Genomic DNA, 21,814 nt, shown 5'->3' with positions numbered 1-21,814 from the left:
AAATACTGATTTACTTGATCTGAGGTGTGTCCTGACCCTTGGGACTTTTAAACACCTCCCCGGTGGTTCTAATTTGTCTCCAGCAAACCACTACTCTTTCTTCCTTCTGCTCTTTTGTTTAATTATAATAAATGCTCTGACCTTATCCCTGATAAAAATAGCAGTGTGCCTTAATGATTTTGGTTGTTTGAATGCAGCAGTTCTTTAAATGTACAACCAGTGATATGGAACTTAGTGATATTTCTCATTAAATAGAAAATCTTGTCCAAGAAGCTTAAAATGCCATAAAGAGTTTAGGTAAAGAGACAGTGAAGGGCAGATTATGCTAAATATATTGTCAGTTTAAATCTGTACGTGGTGGAAATGCCTTTATTTTCTCTCTGCCATGCTATCCCATATGTACTTGGAGATGAGACATCTCCTAAATTTTAGGTGCAAAGCGTTTAGTTTTAATTAGGTAGTAGATTTATTCTGCAGAATTTGATTGTGACAAGTGAGATAAAAGCATTACCTGCTGGCAAATAAACCGTAAAGGTTCAGGAACCACAAACTGAACCAAGCCATCTATTTTTCTCCTGCAGGGAAGCTGGCAGCCTGGGCTGATGGAGATTGTATCTGGTGCTGGAGAAGATTGGCTCCCACAGTCAGTGAGAAGGGAGTTTTACTCACCCAGCACCCAGATGAACTTTGGTGAAGAGAGGCGGTGGAGAGGTCAAGGAGCCTTGCTTTTTCACTTGCAATTATGGCACTTCCTTTGGAAATGGTAAGACTATATTTTTAGACTTACACTATTAACTTAAAATCCTAACAGGTCAGGAAGATGGCTTTGTGCACATTAAGGCATGAAAAAGATTTATTTTTCCTATCATTTTTCTTCCTCAAATAGTCATTAGGTAGGAATTCTTGCTTTTTGTTAACACCTGTGAGAATATTAACATACCAGAAAACATTTGTTGATTGCGTGTTACGATATGGTGGCACTGAAGTAGATATTTTAAAGGTTAAAAATATGTTAACAGTGGCTTTTTATTCATTCAACTAAGCAATATTTACTTGAATGCATATCATGCATCAGGCTTCTGCTAGGTACTGGAGATTTTTAAAAATAATAAAGCAAACCAAAAAAAACTAAGTGAGATCGGATCTCCTTTCTTAAGTTGTCCTCAGCCTAAAACCTTGTTGTTTAGGTCAGTGGTTCTCAATCCAGGGTGATTTTGCCCCCCAGAGGACATTTGACAGTTTCCTGGGGAAATATTCAAATACTGCTACTGGGAGGGATGGGGGATGCTATGGAATCTAATAAGTAGAAGCCAGTGATGCTGCTAAACATCCTATAAAATACCATTCAGCCCCCAACAATTGGATTATCAGATCCAAATGTCAATAGTGTCCAAGTTGAGAAATCTGCAAACCCACTGGGCTCTTCCTTAAACAAAGAGCACATTCACCATGTGTGAATTAAACAAAGCAAGCTTTAAAGCCACTTTCTGCCCTCCTTCTACCAGGTAGGTTTCGAATGTTGAAGGGTCCCTCCCTAGCTCAGGGGAGAATAAATGTTATTATCATTTATAACATTTATTCTTGTTATACCCCCCGGTCTCTCAGGTGGGGTATGGTGGTGGCACTGTTCAGCAGAAGGTCAGCAATTCTTTCATCAGCCCAGGCCAGAGGCATAACCTGTTAAATAAGTCTGCCCCAGAGAGAGGATGTGAGACTTCTCCTCTTTGTTGGGAGCAGCCAAGCTTCTGTATTCAAGGCCGGTTAAGTGCAAATCCTTTCAAACTGTATTACTGAAAGATAATGACAGTCTTATAATTTAAACATAATATTTGCACCTAAATTGAAACTACCATCAAAATTTTGCATTGTTCTGCTTCTGTGTAAGTACTAACTGCAAAGTCTGAAAAAAAGAAGTAACCTTACAATCATGCTGTTCAGTGTAGCTACTAGCCACATGCTGCTGTTTAAATTAGTTGACATTAAATAAAATTTAAAATTTTATTTTTATTTTTCAGTGGCACTAGTCACATTGTAAGTGTCCACTAGCCATGTGACTACTGGCTACTGAATTGGACGGTGTGGGTACAGGACATTTCCATCATCACAGGAAGTTCTGTTGGACAACATTGTCCTAGAAGGCTCCATTTCGAAGGATCCTTATAAATATGCACAGTTATTTCTAAAAAAAGGCTTGTTTCCTAGCAGCTGAGGCACTGGGGCAATGCTTTGCATTCTGTCATTACGATTGTCTGTTAGAAAGGCACAGACATGTTCTGCTGGGGGGACCATCTCTCTTCTGACATGGAATTTTTGTGAAGGGTTTATGTAATGGATGTGGGATAATGTGTCAGATGATTGAAACCATGATTTTCCAGAAGATATAACAATGTAAAATTCACATAGGTGACTCCTGTAAGACATTTCTGATCTAAGTCAAGTGTGTATTGTTAAATATTAATTCCATTAGAGTATGTCAGCAGGGAATTAAGATATGTGACCCAAATGTATTTCTTTTTAGTAGCTGAGTGTAATAGAGAAGTAGTGCTCAGTGGATCTTAACTGAAGAAGAGGTGGGGTAAAGGGGGGAGGGGAGGTTCAGAATATTTGGAAAAGATTCTCCATGTTATTTTAATGTACCTAATCCAGGTTAAGTATAGTTTAGAGATATGGAAAGGATAATTGATTTACCTTTTACTGCTGTATGATTGGGGGAGGGGGAAAGGGTGTGGCTTTTAAAAGTCCCTCCCTTTAGTGGGGCCTAGACATCCACCCCATTCTCTCTTGCTATCTTTCCTTCCAGTGACCCACCTGTCTACCCCTCCCTACCTGGTTATTTAGGATGATCAACTGGCTTTAGAACAATGGTTTTAGGCAGTTTTTTCCGGTATCAAGAGTCTCCAGCAAACTTTTGCAAGCTGTATATCACAATCTATTCTTGGCTGCATTTTTTTGGTCAGTGCCTGAAGTGTTGATATGTGTGCTTACTGATCAAAGCACGTGTCTCATGCACAGAGGATGCATTAGCCAGAGAGGACACTCAGAAGAAATTCAGGAATCCATTTAGTGTTGTTGCTCAGGGTGAAAGGCACCCCACTTCCACAGAGAGGTGGTCTATGAGTGTGTGAGAAGGGCTAAAACCGTTCTCCTAAAGGACCTGTTCAAGCCAGACCCTATGTAATATAATGTGTTGGTGTAACATGAGAAAAAATATATATTTGGTCTTTGTCCCAGTTTCTGGCACAGAGCTCCTAAAACCTTTGGAAATTCCTGAGTGATAAAGTGTCTTTTGCATGCTAATGAGGTGACTAGATAGGGCAGTGCTCAGATAGCTTCAGGATAAGGGTTGGTCACCAGAGGTGCCAACCACCTGATTAGAGGGTTAGAATTGTCAGCTCTGCACTGCCTTCTTCCCCACTCCAGACAGGGGAGAGGGGCTGGAGATTGAGTTCAATCACCAATGGCCAATGATTTAGTAAATTGTGTCTACGTGGTAACGATGGTTCCGTAAAAACTCTGAAGCAATAAGGCTAAGGGAGCCTCCTGGTTGGTGAGTACATTGACATAATGGGAGGGCGCTTACCCAGAAAGGGCATGGAAGAGCTGTGTCCCCTCCCTGCCCCAATACCTTGCCCTATGCATCACTTCCATTTGGATGTTCCTGAATTGTATCCTTTATGATAAAAGTATAATTGAAAGTAGAGAGCTTTTCTGAGTTCTGTCAGTCATTCTAGCAAACTATTGAACCTGGGGAGAGGTTGTAGAAACCCCCAAATTTGTGGTAGACTGGGCAGAAGTGCAGGTAGCCTAGAGACATCATGTACAGCTGGCATCTAAAGTGAGGGCTTCTTATGGAACCGAACCCTTACTGTGTGGGGTCTAGACTAACTCTGAGTAGCTAGTGTCTGAATCAGATTGAATTGTTGCCACCCAGTTGGCTTCAGAGTGAGGCAGGAAAATGGGGTCTGGTGGCAGGAAACATAAGGCCAATTCACACTTTAGCTATGCCAGGAAATACCCTCTCCATAGGGTGTACGCTGAGTAAATGACTTTGTCACTTTACTTCATCTCTCCATTTATGTAGGGCATACACCAAGTAACCAATGGAATCTTCTGGAGGGTATTTAAACTCCCAAAAATTCTGCAACAGGGCCTTTGAGCTCCTATGCTCAGGCCAGCTCCCACACTGTGGAGTGTACTTTCATTTTTAATAAATTACTTCATTCCTTCCTTGCTTTATGCATTTTGACCAGTGCTTTGTTCAAGATGCCTAGAACGTGGACACCCTCCACTGGAGGATGAATCACATAATTTGTTGGTATTGGAATGACATAGCTGGGATTAAAATGGTGAACAGGAGTAGACATCTTTCTACTCTCAAAATTTACAAACAGTATGCCAATGAGTTTGTTGGGTTTATTTGGCACTGTGCTGTATATTGTCCTGTCACGCCCTCCAAATCTACTCCCCCTGGTCTTTAGAGGCTGACCCTCATAGAACACAGTAATGGACATTCTTCTTTCTGTCTATAGTTCGGTTTGATCAATGGGGTGTCCTGGGAGGAAATTGAAGGGAGTCAGGTAAGTGAACTCAGGGCATTGATTCACCTCACTCACTCCTTGGAAGCCCACCTGGGGCGATATCTCCCTTCTAGGCAGTCCTCTCAACATGAACTTCTCCTTCCCAGTCTGGCAACTCCTCCTTGTCTCCTTATGCATAAGGGTGGTGTAAGCACTTCAGCGTCTAATCTTTAGTTTTTGCCTGCAAACCCTTGTGGTTCTATTACATCCTGTATACACCCTTGTAAAAAGTTTCTTATTAAATAAACCTTCTTTGAATTATCCTAAGATGAGTGTTCTGTCTCGCTGAGATCCTGACTGATACAAGCATTATCCATTTAAATGTTGGATGTATGCTTGCAAAGTATGTTGAGTTTTGTTTTAGTATATTTGATGCTAAGCCAGCTGTTCAGCTACTTAAGAAGGTGACCCTGGTTTGTAATGATAAAATTGTATTATGGAGTAGGATGTTTATCTTCCTGTTTCCTTTGGCAGGAAAGTATATATTCAATAAGGTACAGAGAAGGGGAGCTAGAACATTAGTTCTGTTTTATAGCATTTAGAATTATAATTTTTGTTGCCAAAATGTTCCTCTTACCCATTATGATTCTGACATTAATACCATATTCTAGGCTTTGAAGATGCATTAATAGTTTGGGATTTTACCACGATGATACATGCTGATGAGAGGTTGATAAATGTTGCAAAAAGTCTTTGTTATTAACTGTTTTATTGGTGAGATGGAACAGGATAGTAACACTCAGAAGTTTAACCGTTTTGCCTGAAACATGTTTCCTTTCATGAAAAACATTTGAGTGAGAGGCAGCCCAGAAATGAGTTGTGAAGAGAGCACAAAATGCATGCTTTTATTGTTTGCTTGACAGAGGTGGAGAACCACATCATGAAATTTACATTTGTTATTGATCTTTTTGCCTGAACCCACCCTAGCACCTCCATTAGCATCTATTAGAAGTCAGTTTTTCCAGATGATGAATTTCTTTTAAAAAGAAATGAACTGTGAGTTTGTAGCCTTTCACAGGAGACTATGAGCCTCCTTTCCTTCTTATTTTGCTTACTAAAGTCATGACTGAAATATAAATTTGGGTGGCTAGATGGGATAATCAAAGCTGGTTTCAACCCGTCTATAATCCGCTGATCTGTACATTAGACGGAAAGCTTTTCTCAGAAGTTGGTACTCGTGTACATCTCAAGAGAATTGGAGAGAGGCTGCCTGCATAGTTGATCACTAACCTTTATAGATAAAAGCAATTTCAAAGACCATCTACCCGCTAATGCTATAGATGAGGAGACTGAGACCCTGAGATATTAAAAGACTTACCCAGGAACACAGCTGTATTAGTTTGTCAGGGTTGCCATAACAAAGTATCACAAACTGGGTGACTTAAGCAACAGAACTTGACTGTTTTACAGTTCTGGAGACGGAGCATCCACAGGTCAAGGGGTTGGCACAGGGGTTCCTTCTGAGGGCTGTGAGGAAAGGGTGTGTTCCAGGCATCTCTCTTTGGCTTGTAGATGGCCATCTTCTCTCTGTGTCTCTTCACATTATCCTCCCTCTTTGCATGTTTGTATTCAAATTTCCTCTTCTTAGAAGGACACCAGTCATACTGGATTAGGGTTTACTCTAATAACCTTATTTTAACTTGATTGCCCCCGTAAAGACCCTCTCTTTCAAAGATCACATTCTGAGTACTGAGGGTTAGGACTTCAACATATAAATTTTATGGTGGACGCAGTCCAACCCCTAAGCACATCAACTGTCTGGAAACTGACTAGAATCTTGGTCCTCTGAGGCTCTTGTTCCTTTTTTCCTGTTAAATGACTGTGCCTTTTAATATTCTTGTTCCCGTTACTGTAGAGACCATTCCCTCTTTCACAGACCTAAGAGACAAGCGTGTGGTTAAAACATCAACTTTTCTCAGACACATCAAACGATTCCATTTAGGGGAATATAAGGCCAAAGTAAATTTAGAGAAGTTATGATCCTTGTTACTATAACCTGAACATACTCATTCTGGGGATGAAGATAAACAGTGAATTTTTTTTATTATCACATGGCTATTAATGTTGAACCTTTAGAGTTAGACGTGAAATTCTCTCAGACTTATTTAATGAATACAGTTTATATTATTAAATTGTGATGATAAATGAGTTTGCTCAGTTATTCTCTTCTTTGACTTGACTTTCTCTACCCCTGAAAAACAGTCTTCCAGGGAAAGGAGCTTTCCTTTCTGGAGGTCCTATGGATGAAGCTTTGGCAGGACCGTTGTCAACCCAGGCATTTAATTCTCCTGAAATTATGTTGTCATTCAGGGATACTTGAAGCATATAAAGTTTAGGGGGCAATGGAATCAGTGCCAGACATTTAGGGATATGTTTGCATACAGGTAGGGAGGCTATTTTTATGTTGTACCAAGTGGTCTTTTTGGGAAGGTGAATCTAGACAAGATAAATAAGTTTTTAATTCATGTCAGGTGACTGAGTTCAATGTAGCCTGTCACCCTCACATCAACCAGAACTTCGTGGATTAAAGGTTGGAACAGAAGGAAAATAATAGGGTATTAAACTCTCCAGTAATGACTTCATTCTTGCCATTCTCACATGGCCTAAAATGCTTATTTTCAAGGAGGGGAACCTAATGCTGAGAGAAATAACATGATTAGTCCAAGAAAACAGTATACTCTCGCAATGTGCCTCTACCCCGCATAGCAGCTGTAATGCAGGACTCACGCGCTGTGAGCTAAGTGGCAGTTCTAACTCTCTAGCAATACTTACTAGGGTATACCTAAGTTTGGGCCTTCCCTACTAAACCAAGTCACAGACTATGTCTCTTGGTGCTTAGAGGTAGTAGGTTTTAGGATGTACACCTGCACTCCTCCTCACCAGCAGTGTCTCCCAAAGCCCATCCCTTAGATGATCAGCCTTTCATATATGTCAAGAAAAAAACTTGATTAAGTGATCAAACACATTTGGAAAATGCCACGTACTGCACCCCTTTCTTAGATACTCATCACACATATCAGAGTATTGACAGCTTTGTAATGTCTGGCAATGAAAAAACCATTTAACTTTCTTTAACCAGGTGTTTCCAAAAGTTATCTGATCACAGAACCATTTGTTCATGTAACACCCGTAAGTTGCAAGCAACACATTTTGAGAAACCCTGTCTAAATTTTGCAGAAGTTGGGAAAAGATATACATTAACAAAGAATTTAGATCAGGTTTAGAGATGACAGAGCAAGAGATCTGTGGAGAGGTCCATATAGAACAGGTGAGTGGTAATCCTTATCATCTGCCCCCAAACATTCCTTGTGGCTTTTAACAGGAAGGGAATCCTAAGCTGGGCTGGGCAGGCTTTTCCCATTATAGTCTTTCCTCATTGTGGGGGTGTGGATGACTGTGTGAATGTATTTGTGTTTGATCTAGATAGTCAGGTGCTTTAGGAGAGAAAAAGAGCACTGGGCTAACGATCAGAAGGTCTGGTGTGTTTTTGGCCTTTATCATGAACTTGTGATGTGACGTCTCAGCAGTCCCAGTGCTCCACTAGTTAGTGTGGATGCTGTTGTGCCACCTCCATCCGTCCGCACCCCACAGGCCTTTAGTGTCCAAAGGCCTCTCTGTTCACTTGGGACCTCAGCAAATGCTGTCTGAAGGTGAAAAGGAAAAGGAGGATTTGGGGATTTTGTCAGGCTGATGACATAATGTCTGCAGTGTTCCGATCACCTCAGAAGGAGCAGAGGGTTTGCTGCAAAGGGCCCTGCTGTTCCTGAGGGAGGTGTGAATGACTGTCTGACACCCCGTAAAACCATGCAGCATGGTCTGATAGAGCCACTCAGAATGTTTCTAGTTAGATGCTGCTATAACAAAGACCCTTTGTTTTAAAACAAAATAAACCACCTTGAACTTGGTTCAGGAAAAGAATACACTTTTAGGGTAAGACACTTAAGATAAAATTTAAAGAATTTAAACAACCACATCTCAGGAAGGTTCAAAAGCCTGACATTGCAGGCTGCCGTTTTCTCTGTGTCTGTGTCTCAGCTGTAATTCTTGGCAAAGAGAATTGTATAGCCCCAATTACTGGTCAAATGCCCACTCTAGTTCATTTAGCTGTAGCATAGCTAACAGCCGTGTCTCTCTCATTTTTCCTGTTAGAATCCCAATTTGTTCAGGAGAGTGTGACAATAGCTTGATATCAGGGAAGACAGATCCCACTCCAGTCCCAGAGGATGAATTTTGATCATCTAAACCGGTCATAGTAATCCCATTTCTCTTTATCAGTAATTGGCTGAGGGTGGCATTGTGACCTAGTTCTAATGTAGGAGATATAAATAGAAGTTAGTTGGATATGATTGTGGGAAAGCTTTTGTCTTTCTTATTAAAAGGAACAACAGATTTACTGGGCATGGCTTTTTCTCCTTCTCTGGGATTCAGGTGTGATGCCTGGTGATTCAGCAGCCGTCTTGTAATCATGATGTGACAGTAGGAGAGGAAAGCTGTGTGCAAGAACAGAAAGCACAAAGGAGAAAGAGCCAAGGTCCCTGTCAGTGCAGTGAACTGCTGCACTGATACTGGACAGCATACCTCCTGATTTGTTCTTATTTGAGAAAAATGATAACCGATTTGTTGACATCACAGCGTACTTTAATAGGTTGTTGTTATTGTTGTCTTTACCTGCAACCAAAAACATTCCTAAGTGAGAAAATTATATAGTAAAAACATGGGTGCCAGGAGCCAATTCCTATGGCTCAGAGGATGATTCTCAGATCTTTAAGGGAACAGAAGAAGAGGAGATGGCACCTACCATGGTTAGCTATTCAAAAGTATCTACCAAAGCCACCCCAAAGTCTTGAAATCTCACACTGCTTTAGAGCATAGAGAGAGAAACCCTGTTCTTTCCACTGCACACCTGTCTTAGATACAATTAACTAACTCATTCTACTGATTTTTACTACTCCCCATTATGTGCTTGACATTTTTCTAGGTGCTGAGGATTGATTGGTGAAGACAGAGAGAATCTTGGCTCTGACTGAGTTCACATTCTAAAAGAGAAAATAGAAAATAACCATGAAAAACAAATGAATGGGATCACTTCAGATATCGGAAAGGTCTGTAAGTAATAGAAAACAGCATGTTATAGAGGATTGGGGAGGCTGTGTCCATGGAAGGCCTAGGAAAGTGATATTTCAATTGAAACTTGAGTTGCAGAAGGCAGCCAGCTGTGCAAGGCTGAGGACCAAGCGTTTTGGGAGGGAATTGTGAAGCCAGGCATGAGCATGTCTTGCTGAAGACCCAGAATGAACTGTAGTGGTGCCCACTGCACAGGGCCTGGGGAAGCTACCCATGCTCATCTCCTGGTAACGTGCCAGCAACTCAGCCCACTGGCATCATGATGAATCTCGATGCTGCTGACTGGGCTTCTTGTTGCATAGGTGAACTGTCCCATCATCTGCTTGAGGCTGGCAGAGCTCAGGGGGTCAGACCACTGGGAGTGATCTATGTAGTGGAATCTCTGACCAGAGTGACTGATTCCCTCATGTTCTTTCCTTTTGAGAATGGATTCATTATTCCAAGCTGCAGCTCCTATGCTCTCCAGAGGACTAGCTTCCCTTGGAATGCGGTCAGCCCTGCTCTGGAGGGACTGGGAGGGCATTCAGCTAGCACACAGCTGCTACAGGACCACGCTCCAGTTACCCCTTCAAGTTATGACTGCCCCTGTTGACATTGTCTAGTGCTTGAGAGTCCCCTCTGTAGAGACCTTGCAGAGAGTCAGGAAGCCTGCTAGGGCCCTGTGATGGTCATACCTGACATCAGTTTCAAGCGATACTTATCAGTGAAGCAGTCATATGAGATCACAAGGCTAGAACTAGCTCCTTCCAAGCTCACAATGTCCTGCATTCCTCATGGGTCTGGCCTAACCCAGAACAAAAGTGTCAGCATGCTACCACCCCCTTCTAACAAGTTGCCTACGAAATGGAATATCCACCCAGCTCTGGTAGACAGTCCAGTGTTCTTTTTCTCTAACACTTGAACTTGCCGGCCATTGGAATCACTGTAATTATATTAGATGTTAGATTTCCTGTGTGAGTGGTGGGATGTGAGGAATGTGATTGCTCACCTTAGAAGAGTAAAGTTGCCTAGAAGTGCCCGACCTGCCATTTAGAAACCCTGGGTTTGGTTTTCCTACACCTGGAACACAAAACTACAAAATACCAAAGTTGGAGGCAAACTTGGTAATTAATATCCGTCCTCTTACAGATGGAAAAAAAAAAGAAGCATGACCTGACCAAGGTTAATAATAATACTACAAAGGAAGGCTCTTTGGGATTCCCATGTCCCTGTAATTGGTGTTAGAATTTGGTGGTAATGTGCTCTTTGACTTACAGAACAAAGAAAAAAAAAAACCTTGCATGTCAACGATGTGTGCCATCAAAGTTCTCCATGCCTCTGCATGCCTCTGTGTGGTTTGGTTCTCACCATCCAGTGTAGTGGGCATTATTTTTCTCATTTTACACATAAGGAAAACGAGACCCAGAAAGGTTAAGTCCATTCAGTTAGTAAGTGGCAATCCTGAACTCAAGTTTCAATCTTCTGCCTCTTATTCAATAGCATTTCCAAGTCCTTCTCCACTTTGAGAGCACAGCAGGAAATTAGCTATAACTTAGGGCAAGATATATAGCCCTGAAAAGTCTCTGCTTTATTCGGGAAGCAGATATTGTGGATTGCTAGAAAATCTAAAGAAAGGATTCTGATTTTTAGTGACAGTACCCTCACCTTCATTGGCATGTAAACACTTCCCTCTTGGAACCACTGTAGCTGGAGCAGGGGCCTCACGGCTGCTAACATAACGGTTCTGTCATCTCAGCAGCTACTCCTCCTTGTCTTAAATACCAACTCCCAGGCACGGTGTGGCTCTGAAAATCTCAAGCTGTTAGAATCCAGTGGCTACTCCAATTCTGATTCTGTCGCTTTAGATGACCTGAGCTACATTATTTAAACTTCCTATGTCTCAGTTTTTCCATCTATAAAAGGGGCTAGTTATAGTACCTTCCTGAGAAGGTGAAGACTAAATGAGGTTAAAAAAATTAAAAAAAACTTAGGAGAGTAAAGTGTTCAATAAATATTAGTTGTTGCTGCTGCTTTTGCTCTTGAAACAAGGAATTCTGTCACAGAGCTGAGTTTTCACCAGAAGTACAAAAGGAATATGTTCATAGTTCATGGACACAGTGGGCATGCCAGGGTGAGAGGTGTCCAAAAGATAGAATCACATACAGTTTATTTCTTAACCCTGGGGAATGATTGCCCTGGACCTTATACTACAAGGCTTGTCTTCATTTTCTGCCAGTATCACCCCTCTGACCCCACCCCTGTCAACAAAGCAGAAGGCTTTAACTCACCCACTTGAAAAGCTAAAGCTGACCTGGATGTTATGATTATGTATTTATTTAGTCTGAAAGAAGGAACAGAAATAATAGTCTTTTATATAACTCAAAAAGTGTAAAGGAGCCAATGATAAAAACCATTGCCCTGAACTTTTCCAAAGCCCCATAAATCTCTCTTGTTATGATTCTCCAGTTGTTGCCAAGGTATCATTTGTCTTGTTTTTGTCCTCAGATAGACTAAAACAAACCTTAACGAACTTCCTCCTGTTGGTTTGTGTATCTGTGATCAAAGGCTATAAAAATGCTGCTATTTCCAGTTACTCCCATCATCTAAAACCCACCTGATGCTTGTGTGGTTTCTCAGCAATATTCTGATTTTAATTTGATGGCTTTTTGTGTTAGTCTGTTTCCCTTTCAAAGCTGTTTTTTCCTCCCTTCCCTCCCCTCTGTGTTTCTTTCTCTCTCTGCTGATATTTTTGGCATGTTTAGATCATCTTTCCACTGACCTTTCAGTGGCTTAGCATTTTGTTGCAATGCAAAGTGAAGTTGGGAAACAGAGCCAAGTAACAAACTGTGAAGTAACAGCTCAGCCTTCACAAAGCAAATGTGCTTTGTGCTCTTTCTTGCCAGAGCAGATGTGGCCTCGGTGGACTGTGGGGAGCCTCATCTCTCAGGTAAAAATAAATTACCAAGATGAGGCCCAAATGATGCAAATCCTTTCATTTGCAAACAGATCATGAACTGAGACTCATGCGGAAGGAAGACCAGACTGAGAATCAGTTAGGATCCCACCCTCAGCTTAGACCAGAATACTCTGCCAATCAGCTCTCTGGCCGCAGGTGAGTGACTTTAAAAAATGTCAAATGTGCCAATGTGTAAAATGAACTCACGTGGGTCATGGACACAGGAGACACAGGAAGTTAATCAACAAAAAAAAGTAGAATGAAATCACAAAACTCTGTGACCTACCACCCAGTCTCAGGCAATCCTAACATTTTGATGGGTTTGCTTTAGACATAAAGTTCTTTGCAGACATCTTAATTCCCTTTCTTTTTCTTCCATCGCGGAGATAAACACTATCTTGCACGCACATGCTTTCAGTCTTTTTTTGCATGCACATGCATCTTTCCACAATATGTACTGTCATTTTGCATGTTTAAAAATTTTAAATAAATGGAAACATACCACACATATTCTACCACTTGCTTGTTATCTAATTTAACATTCGATTTTAACAATTTAGCTCTACTTCATTCATTTGAACTGCTTTGTTTCAGGAACAGACCACTATATGGTTATCTGTTTTCTGTTGGTGAACACTTAGATTGCTTCTAATTTTACACCATTATAAACAATGCTTCAATGATTGTTCTTGTACATTTCCTTGTCCTAACATGCAAAAGCTTCTCTACAATAGCATTTTTCAAAATGTTTTGTCCACATAGCTACCTGGAAACTCAGCGCATGCCTGTGCTACATTTATGTATGTGTATGCATATATGGAACAAAAGTTTCTCAGAATATTTACATTTATTTTCTACTTAATTCTAATTTTGTTTATTTATTTTATTTTATTCTGAGATGGAGTCTCTCTCTGTTGCTCAGGCTGGAATGCAGTGGGGCATTCAGCTCACTGTAACCTCCGCCTCCCGGTTCAAGCCATTCTCCTACCTCAGCCTCCTGAGTAACTGGGATTACAGGTATGTGCCACCACGCCCAGCTAATTTTTGTGTTTTTAATAGAGATGGGATTTTACCATGTTGGCTAGGCTGGTCTTGAACTCGTGACCATAAGTGATGCTCCTGCCTTGGTCTCCCAAAGTGCTGGGATTACAGGTGTCAGCCACTGCACTGGGACTATTTATTTATTTATTTTTGAGACATGTCTTGCTCTGTCACCCAGGCTGGAGTGCAGTGGTGCAATCATGGCTTACTGAAGACTCGATCTCCAGGACTCAAGCAGTCCTCCCACTACAGCCTCCTGAGTAGCTGGGATTACCAGTGTGCACCACCACACCCAGCTAATTGTTGTTGTTGTTGTTGTTTTGTTTTTTAATTATGGGATTTCACCACATTGTCCAGGCTGGTCTCAAACTCCTGCACTCAAGCAGTCCACATGCCTCAGCCTTCCAAAATGCTGGGATTATAGGTGTGAGCCACTGCACTTAACCTCTAATTCAGTTTAACCTGAACTATTTCATACACCACCGTATGTAATTTAGGAAATTGATTTTATGGAATTTAGGAAAGTACTTTTATAACCCAGAGATGCATCTCCACTGGCAAGTTGAAAAACACTGTTTTGGGATACATACATAGACATGGACCTGCTGGGTCATAGGTTGTGCCCACTTTCAAACTGATAAGTTTTTCTACATGAGTTCATTTTATGCATTTAAGTGAATATTTGTATTTAGCTAACATTCCACATATTTCTAGATGAAGGTTTTCCAGGTTCTTTAGTTTGCCATATGGCTGGAAATGGAAGTCCTGTGTTAAGCTTTCTGGGTTTCGGTTTTTTCACCTGTCACAAGAAGCCGCACACACAAGAGGTGGTAGACCCTTCGGTATTTTGCAGACTTCTTTCTCTGTAGCCCTGGGGAGTGTTCTGGGGTCTGCCACAGTGTGGGTAAGTTGCAAGGTAGAGGTAGACACAGGGAATGGGAGAAAATGAGTAGATGGAGATCTGGGTCTTTTACCATAGTCCCTACCCAAGGAGCCCATTTTAATATTGATCCATTCTGTTTCCATTAGATGTAATTGACAAAAGGGTTGTATAGTTAAAAATATTCTTAAATGATGGATTTAGATGTCCTCGAAGGCTGTTTTCAGATCTAAACAAATGGAAATAATTTTTAAGTCTCTGGATCATTAAAAATTACAGCCAGAGTTAAAGAGTTTGATGGCTTATCGTATACAGTTTCCTGAGTAGGAGCTAGGCAAACAGTGTTTGTTTATGGTAGTCGACGCGCTCTTCCTGCCGCTGGAGAGCGTGACTAGGATGGGATGCTTTCAGCATCCTCGAAGGTGAGGAGTTAGGCTTACTCTTGGGCTGGAGTTGCCCCTTTGAGGGCAAGCATTTCTGCTGTGTCATATGGCCTTCCTCTGCAGGAGGCTGCTTTAAAAAACTACTTCATGTTCATTGTGTTTGTTTAATTCTGTGAATAAGGATCTAATATGAATTTTTCTGAAATCCACTTCAGCCCAGCACACTGTTCCACATGCTTGCAATGAAACTCATTTGCTCAGTGGGGTACTCAGTTAAACCTCTATATTCGTAGGGATGACATTTTATTATCATTTTAATGAAAGTATTTGCTTCCTCCTGAGTTTATTTTTGCCTTCCCAATATAGTAAAAGCATAAAAAAAAAACACCACCAAAAGACAGGTAGTAACTTGGGGTGTGCACATGTTAATTAATTTGTATGGGATCATGAACCTCTTTTCTAATAAATACCCTTGCCTTCTCCACCTCCCCTGAGCCTGGATCACTGCCTCCTCTCAGACTCAGTCCCTCCCTTCAGTTTGTCCTGCTTGTATTTCATCATCTTTAATCACTGTTTTCATCACATCACTCCCATGCTCAGAAACCCTTAAGGGATCTTTATTTCCCACCACATCAAATCCAAACTCAGCTGCCTGTTTTCAAGGCTTCTCCTAATCTATCCTTTCCTTACATCTCCAGCTTTATTTCCCTTGCCAGATGTGGCTCTGGTTCTGTGGTTTAGAAATAATGGAATTTTTGTACACCAAAAAAATAAAAATAAAAAAATTAAAATCTGCGTCATTTTTCTTAGGCATAGTTCAGCCCGGTTTTCTTAAACAAAAGCACACACCAACAGTTATTGCTTATCTCCCCCACGGGCCATGTGAGCAAGACTGTGGGGCCCTCCAGGCGGCAGGAAGAGGAAAGCAGTTTATGCACTGCTCTTTCTCACTATTTTGGGAGAAGCTGAGGACCTGAAAAAGGTGACTTTAGTCACTAGAGTGGTTTGTGAAGAGCTTTGCTGTTTTGACCAGACAGGCAGAATGCAAATATAGAAGGAGAGTATGAAAGATATTAAATATCAAGCCAGAAATGCCTAGCTCAGAAATTTGTAAAGAAGTAGGTCCTGCATGAGGGAAAACTCAGCAGACCACCAAGTTCTGGAAAAGACACTGCAGGAGTTGGTAAATGAAATTTAAGGGAAGGCATCCATATTGGAGGGGGCTTTTTTTCTTTTTCTTTTCTTTTCTTTTTTTTTTTTCTGAGACAGACTCTCACCCTGTCGCCCAGGTTGGAGTGCAGTGGCGTGATCTCGGCTCACTGCAACCTCCCCCTCCCGGGTTCAAGCAGTTCTCCTGCCTCAGCTTCCCAAGCAGCTGCGATTACAGGTGCCCAGCTAACTTTTTGTATCTTTAGTAGAGACAGGGTTTCACCATGTTGGCCAGGCTGATTTCGAACTCCTGACCTCGTGGTCCACCCGCCTTGGCCTCCCAAAGTGCTGTGATTATAGGCCTGAGCCACCACGCCTGGGCGGGGCTTTTAAATTTATGTGAAGATAGCTTATTTTCAACTTTTTGTTTATTGTGGTGGGTGAGTGTGCATGTAATTAATGTTATTTACTTTGTTTTTCTTTATTTCAATAAATTCTGGCTCTTCCACTTTAGTAGCAGTATGATTTGGAGGAAATTTCTTCTTTCATAAAATGGATATAACAATGGTATGTGGCATATAGGGTCATTGTGAGGGCTAAACGAGATAATATATTTTAAAACTATAGAACATCATTCAAGAAAAAGTATTAGCTATCATTTCTGTCATCATAATTATTGTAAGTATGCATAAGCGGCACTTGATTTGAACAGCTGCTAAAATCCTCCCTTCTGTCTAACCATATTCAGGTCAGTTCAGTTCAGCAAGCATTTCACGAGCACTCCGTATATGTAAGGCACTGAAGATACACTGATGATACCACACATATAACATTGACTAGTCCTTATGCAGCATATTTTCCAGAAGGAAAGGCAAACTCAGAAGTCAATTATTCCAGTGTAAAGTTCTACTGTCCAACATAGTCACCAGCAGCCACATGTGGCTACTGAGCACTGAGAATGTGGTTAGTCTGAATTGAGATGTGTTCTTTGTGTAGAACACACATTAGATTTTAACAAGTTAGTATGATAAAATAGTGTAAAGTATCTAATCATTTGAACATGGCGTTGATTACCTGTCAAATGATCAGTTAGATATCAAGTTAAAATATATAATTAAAATTAATTTCACCTGTTTCTTTTGATTTTTTTTAAATGTGGCTACTAGATATTTTACATTTATGGGGCTCCTGCTATATTTCTTTTTCTTTTCTTTCTTTCTTTTTCTTTTTTCTTTTCTTTTCTTTTTTTTTTTTTTTCTTTTTGAAATGGAGTTTCACTGTCACTCAAGATGATGTGCTGTGGCCGGATCGTGGCTCACTGCATCCTCCACCCCCTGTGTTTAAGTGATTCTGCTGCCTCAGCCTCCTGAGTAGCTGGGACTACAGGCATCTACCACCATGCCTGGGTAATGGTTTTTTTTTTTTTTTTTTTGCATTTTTGGTAGAGATGGGGTTTCACCGTGTTGGTCAGGTTGGTCTTGAAATCCTGACCTCAAATGATCTGCCCGCCTCAGCCTCCCAAACTGCATCCTGTGGCTCCTGTTATGTTTCTATTGGACAGAGCTGGTCTCATGTGACACAATGGAGGTTAAAACAGGGTACATGGGGAGCTCAGAGGAGTGGCATGTCATGCAGACTGTCCTCCTGCCCAGGGGAGCAAGTGAAGCCTATGCTGATTGTTAAAGGATGAATAGAAATTGTCCAGGCACAGCCAGGTCTAAAGGGCCCTCCAGATGAAGGTAGCAGGAAAGGAATGGAAGGCATGGTATTTCTAGGCACTGGAAGCATTTGGTTATTCATAAAGCATTATGAGTTAGGGACTGGCAGAAAATGAAGCTGCAAGAGAAGTGAAGCCTGGTCTTGCAATTCTTTAACATTCAGTTGCCATCAAATGCTCTGGTCCTTGACTTATATATGAGGTCTTGTTATTTTTCTGCTATTCATTTCTTTGACGTTTTGGACTATTCAGCATATATCTATGAGGTTTACGTCCACGAGGATAGACTTTCTTAGAGGTTAGACTCTCTTAGAGGTTAGGATTGATGAATGCACACGTGCTGCTTGGCAGATAAAATGTCATTTCTCCTCTGCAGATAACCCTAAAGAGTCAGTGGGCAGCCTACAGTTGCTGCCAGGAGATGAATAAGAATGATGAATGAGAATCATATAGCAAGTGAGAGCCCTTCACAGTCTGAATCACTGGGCCCAAGGAGAGTGTACATGGCTGCAGTCACATCCATTGACCTGTCAATAGATTTCAGTGGAATCCCTCTCCTCTCAAATTCTCACTAAGGAAAGTAGTCATTCATCAGATTACATTAGTTTGGAAGCTCATTATACCCATTCTATCCCAAACCACCCACAGGTCTTCTACCTTTAATGAATATGTATTCAGTGGGGATTTAGTAGGTCATGCAGGATTAGGTCAAAGAGGAGTAGCAACAGGAGAACCCAAGAACCCAAGTGGATGGAGAGGCTACAGTTAGAAGACCTCATCTACACCTGCTTTTCACTCTTTAATGTGCATAGAAGTCATGTGAAGATCTTTAGAAATGTAGATTCTGATGAATTAGATGTAGGGATGGGACAACAATCTGTATTTTCATCAAGTTTCCAGGTGATGTCAGTGCTGCCAGTCATGGACTGCACTTTGAGTTGCCAGGTCATAGAGACACGTGTCTACTATAATCTCTTACCAAGCCTGAAATCTACATTGCAGCAGCCCTAATGAGTCCTTAGAAGTCTCTGCTGGAAGCCCTCTGTTGTGCCTCACCTCCTCCTCCTCTGTGGAGTGAGTCTTATTGTTGGAACAGTTTTTCTTGTCCCTGGATGCTCTCTAGGCAATTTCTGTGCATTGGCTCTTCTTCTGTTTTTAGAACTGCTAAGAATAAAGCTAGTATCGCTTTCTCTTGATGGTCATTTGGAAATCTGAAGAAAATGTTTATATTCCCCTTAACCCTTCTTTTCAGTGGATTAAATCTACTCATCAACTTAGCTGTTGATCGCAGAACTCCCTGAATTTCCCAGGAATCATGTCCCTTAAGTGCCCCTCTTCTAACTGAGCACAATGTTCCAAGCTTCCTCAAAACATGAAAGAATAAAATGGGCCTGTTGCTTACCTAGCTGTTGATTCCCTACTTCTGCCGGAGAATCCTTAAGCATCTTGGTTGTTTGGTAGCCACATTAGACCTCAGATTCAGAATGAACTTGGTTGATAAGAAAAAGCCCAGTGTTTTTCCTCACTGGTTGCCATAGACCCATCTTGCACTTGTGGAGATGATTTTTTTGAAAGAAGCTGTGTTTTTCTTTATTATGAAATAGTTAGAAATTTGGAAATTATAAACAAGCAAAATTACCATTCTTAATTTGTTGAAATATAAAAATCAATTTTTTTTGAGGTGGAGTTTCGCTCTTGTTGCCCAGGCTGGAGTGCAATGGTACAATCTCAGCTCACTGCAACCTCTGCCTCCCGGGTTCAAGCAATTCTCCTACCTCAACCTCCTGATAGCTGGGACTACAGGAGCCCAGCTAATTTTTTGTATCTTTAGCAGAGACAGGGTTTCACCATGTTGACTGGGTTGATCTCGATCGCTTTACCTCGTGATCTGCCCGCCTCAGCCTCCCAAAGTGCTGGGATTACAGGCATAAGCCACCGCGCCTGGCCCAACTTTTCCTATGCATAGAGATGGTTGATTGCATTGATTATTGATTACATTTTACAAGGGCTTAGAACAATCTTTTGTGAACATGTTTCAAACAACATCATTTTTATTAGCTAGATGATACTTAATCACATTGAATTTTTTTGCAATTTATTCAGCCAGTTTCCTACTATTGGACATTCATGTTGTCTCTAATTTTTTTTTTGTCATAAATCAATGCATTTGTAAACACCCAGGTACCTAAATTTTATATACATTTTTGAAACTGGTAGATTCCTGTAAGTGAAATTACTGTGTTAGAAGAGAGATAGTTAAGGTTTTTGAGCTTATTAGTATAATCTGTCATATTGTCCTTTAGGAAAGTTTTAATAATAGAATGCATTATCACTAACAGTAATTTAACAGTACCAATTTCTCTGCACCCACATTCATTAAAAATGCCTTTGACAGTTTGATGAACAAAAACAAATGGAGTTCCATGGTTTCATTTTGCAGTTTAATAACTAGTAAGGTTGAACATTTTAAAATCTGTCTAGTGCCATTTAAATTTCTTCTTTGAGGGAATAAACTTTTCTATTAGAACATTTTTATTTTTCTTAATGATTTATGTTAGTTATTTAAGTGCAAAGGCTATTAATCCCAAATAATTTTCCCATTGCTTTTTAGTTTTGTATTTCATGTAACTGAAATGTTTTCTGGATTGTGTCTCCTATCAGATTATTCTTTTTTAAACGTCATTTTATTTTTAATTTTTGTGAGTGTATAGTAGGTGTATATATTTATGAGGTACATGAAATATTTTGGTAAGGCATGCAATGTGTTATTATCACATCATGGAAGATTGGGTATCCATCCCCTCAAGCATTTATCCTTTTTGTTACAAAAAATCCAGTTATACTCTAAGTTATTTTAAAATGTACAATTACATTATTATTGACTACAGTCCCCCTGTTGTGCTATCGCATACTAGATTTGGTTCACTTTTTCTAACTACGTTTTGTTGTACCCATAACCATGCCCACCTTTCCCTGGTTCCACCTTGACCACTGCTTCCTATCCGTGGTAACCATCCTTCTATTCTCTATCTCCATGAGTTCAGTTGCTTTGATTTTGAGATTCCAGTATTAGAGTATTCTTGATTTTAGAAAAGTTACATATTTTTGTGTAATAAATTGGTACAAAAGTACTTGCACTTTCTGCCATAATGGGAAAAACGCAAAACTAATTGCGGTTTCTGCCATAATGGTAAAATTGCAATTACTTTTGCACCAACCTATTATCCTATTATGTATTACCTAATTGGTGAGCTTGCCAAACATTCACATTCATGTGAATAGTTTTTAAATCTAATATTTGAATCCCATCTTTGTTTCTTGTCTCGTTGTGTTAGTTAGCAATTCCAGAACAATGCTAAATAGTAATGGTTATAATGGGCATCTTGATTTGTTCCTGAGTTTAATAGGAATATCTTAGGGTTTTATTATTAAGCATGAATGATGCTGGCTTTTTGATTTAAGATAGATATCAAACCAAATATATATTTGTTAAAGAAATGTCCATTTATTCTGTATTTTTACAGTTTACAAAAATCAACAGTAGAAGCTGAATTTTATAAAAAAGTCTTTCATCATCTGCTTATGTGAAAGTGGTGTTTCTCTGTCTCTTTCTATCTCTCAACAATTTTAAACTTAGAGGAAAGCTGTAAGTACAATACCCAAAAAAACTTGTTTTTTTCCTGAACAACTTGACAGTATGTTCTAAGATTTCATACAGATTAGAAGCAGATTAGTGTTGCCTAGAGATTAGCGGCTGTTGGGAGAGGAAATAGAGGGTGACTGCCATTGAGTTTGGGGATTCTTTCTGGAGTGATGAAAATATTTTAGAATTAGATGGCATGGATTCCTGCACATCTCTGTGAATATACCAATAAATTTTAAATTGTATACTTTGAAAGGGTGAATTTTCTGAGATGTAAATTTTATTTCAATAAATCTGTTATTCAAAACTAAGAATTGTATACTGCATTTAGTTGTCATGTCTGTCTCCTTCAATATGAAGCAACT

General features: G+C 40.3%; 1 long non-coding RNA gene across 2 annotated transcripts in view; it reads left to right on the top strand.

Moving 5' to 3' along the window:
- The window catches only part of LOC116559852, a 106,698-nt gene that overhangs the window by 76,257 nt on the left and 8,627 nt on the right, over window positions 1–21,814 (top strand). Inside the window, exons 6-7 of one of the 2 annotated variants that reach the window (XR_004272657.1) lie at window positions 582–12,792; window positions 13,535–13,573. This is a non-coding gene — a long non-coding RNA (uncharacterized LOC116559852). Of the gene's footprint in view, window positions 1–581; window positions 12,793–13,534; window positions 13,574–21,814 lie in introns of those variants that run through there. The other variant, XR_004272656.1, reaches the window with a different exon arrangement.

The sequence above is a fragment of the Sapajus apella genome, unplaced genomic scaffold (genome assembly GCF_009761245.1).
Source record: "Sapajus apella isolate SASKATOON/1434 unplaced genomic scaffold, GSC_monkey_1.0 scaffold24, whole genome shotgun sequence".
Lineage (NCBI taxonomy): Eukaryota > Metazoa > Chordata > Mammalia > Primates > Cebidae > Sapajus > Sapajus apella.
This window is presented reverse-complemented; position numbering and strand designations above follow the sequence as displayed.